Raw genomic sequence first — 2,910 nt, 5'->3', positions numbered from 1 at the left:
TAGTAGACAATGGGCCCTGGTGTAGGCAGCACAAGGCCCTCCTGTGATCATTGCAAACACAAACACCAGGACAAGGTCAGATATTCTGCGCAGGAACCCACAACCATGATCATGGCAGCACGCTTCATGGGGGCACAGCCAAACCACAAAGGATGGACGCTTGCAAATCTCACTCGAACTACTAGCATGACCTGTCACACACACCCCTTACATAAACTTATCCCCTGGGGACAGGCAATGGAGTGCAACACTGTCACAATTGTCATGTAGCACAACAAAACAATCACTCATATGATTACGCATCCAACTTTAACATGCACAGTGCTGATTCTCATGTCCATTGTGCCTCTCACACAATGCACTTGACCCATCTTATGAATGTTGTGGATGCACTTAAGTAGCACCATGGACATGGGTATTGACAAGGTGATGCGTCTTGGAGAAGTGCCACGTTCTAGAGCCATGAGCAAGAAGTGGGTGTACAGGTCCAGGGGGGTTGGCATTGGTTGGCCATCATGGAACTGCAACACCTATCAAAAGTAGCTGAATTGAATCTTAAAAATTCCGCTCTGTCTCTTACATAAACATGCTGCATCTAAACCCTGTGCATGCTTGACGCAGGCATAAAGATTGACACTGTATCCTGAATATTGCGTCAAACAGAGCACTGCTGTATCTGTGTTGTGCCGGCAACATAAGACACAGCAATGGCTGTGTCAGTCATTGTCAAGAGAATGGAACATGGAAAATACCCCTGAGTACATGTTAATTTGCTCCCACTACATACACATACACAAGTGAACAATGACAACAATGTAAAGCTGTGATGCTGACAATGGATAATAAATAAAGATGTTTCATGATAGTGCATGAATAGTGTCTGTCTCTCACACCCACAGGGCAACGTGTGGAAACCACCCAAACCAGGGGGAGAAGGCTCCCAGTCCCAGGCTCAGCAGGACCCTGACCCCAACAACAGCGACGCCACTCAACATACCGTGGATGACCCCAACCCACCTGGCCCCTCTGGATCCCAAACCCCTGCAGCAACTAGATCAGATACATTTGTGCCAACCACCTGACCCTTTCCCACCACATCCCAGCAGACAGGTCAGATCCCTGCCCATGATCCACCAGAGAGCCAGTCTGAAAATGAGGGACACCCTTTGGCGGGCACCCTGGAGGTGGCAGACAACATCCACCCTGCCAACACTCGGGAGTCCCATCGATCCGATGTGCCCACAAGCGCAGGCCGTGCTTGTGTGGGTCAGGGTTGTGGGAGTAGCTCAAGGCGGAGGCGAGATTCTGGCCAGTCAGCTGCAGGGCCCGGTATGACTGAACTGAGTACCATCCTGGAGGCATACAGGCGGGACATCAGGGAGGTCAGCCAGGTAGTGGAGGCCCTCAACTAACTGAAACAACAGCAGGCCGAGCAACATGCCAGGCAAGTACGACATCATGGACGGGTGGAGGCAAGACTGGCTGAGTTCTTGACGGTGCATCGGGATATGAGCCAATCACTCCATCAGATTGCTGGCAACATGCAGCACCCTCCCTGTGACACCAGGCCACAAACGTCAAGGCAAAGTTCAACACCAGCCACAGGGAGGGAGGAGGAGGAGGAGGAACTGTCTGACGGAGTGTCCTATTCATCGTCCAGGACTGCACATGAGGGTCCCCCAAGGAAGAAGGGTCGTCCACGGCTAAGACGTTGAGAGGCAGTGGGGCATGCACAACTCCCAGGACACCTGACCTGGCATATTGCCCTTGGGTACAACAGCATCACCTATTAGACTCTCCCACATGGACTTGCTGGTCACAGTCTGCCCAATGATGCCAAGCACTGTGGCCTGGACTCTGTTGACTGAAACTGTAAGGCATCTCATCTCCAGCAGTGAACTTTGGATTCCCCCCCTTTCTCTACAGCACCTACTCACGTTTCCTGCACAAGATCACCAAATAAATATAAGAAACATCATACACATTGGTGTAGTAATCTTGTACCCAGAGTCTAAAAGATATGTGTCTGTAAATGTATGAAATGCCAGAGTATTTAACAAACTGCAGCCATCCACACACTTGGATCTGAGTCCGGGTGAGGACACACATAGGTCACAATCTTCAAACAACTACATACATGGATGGCAATACACACCTGAGATGGTTACTAAATGCTGGAGGGGGGTTTGGCTCACAATACTGCACTTACAGACAGGCACAGGAGAATCACTTGGAGGTTTATGGATCAAGGTTCAAAAAGGTAGTTGTCCCTGTGGGGAGTACCTACATCTGTGTCCTGAGGTATGAGAACTATCATCAGCATGCTGCTGTACTGTGGATGTGATGAAAGGCGCACGGGCCAAGGGTGGCAGGACAGACTGTGGGTAATGGGCTGTAGCACTCTCTACAAGCTTACCTGATTATGTGACCGCCCCCTATGCAGCCACAACAACATAACTCCTGTGACGGGTGAAACGCATCCAAAACACCTTGCCATGTCTGATAATTCTCTTCACCAGAACGGCCACATCACACCACAACCAAGAGACGTGGTTTTGGTATGTGTTCCCGGTGGCTTTTTGACTGTCTGTGACAGCTATGTTGAAGTGGTGTGCTGAGGTTGCGTACTGCCATGTTACTGTAAGGAAGGCGAGGTGTGCAGCTGTGGTGTTGACAAGGGAACACAGTACAATATTGTGCTGCTGGAAGGTGTGTGTGTGCTGTACGAGGCACATGACCTGGTGGTACGTAGACACTCTGTCATGTGGGGAAGCATAGTCTTGCCAGTATGTGATGCACACACAGGCAGAGAAGCTGTTATGGGTGAGTGTGAGTTATCGTGATACCAGGTGGATGATTGTCTGGTGTTCTCTGTGTGTAGGGTGGCTGGGGCATGCTCTACAAATGGAT

Source organism: Lissotriton vulgaris, chromosome 5, assembly GCF_964263255.1.
Source record: "Lissotriton vulgaris chromosome 5, aLisVul1.2, whole genome shotgun sequence".
In the NCBI taxonomy this organism is placed as follows: Eukaryota; Metazoa; Chordata; class Amphibia; order Caudata; family Salamandridae; genus Lissotriton; species Lissotriton vulgaris.
Note: the sequence above shows the minus strand (reverse complement) of the source record.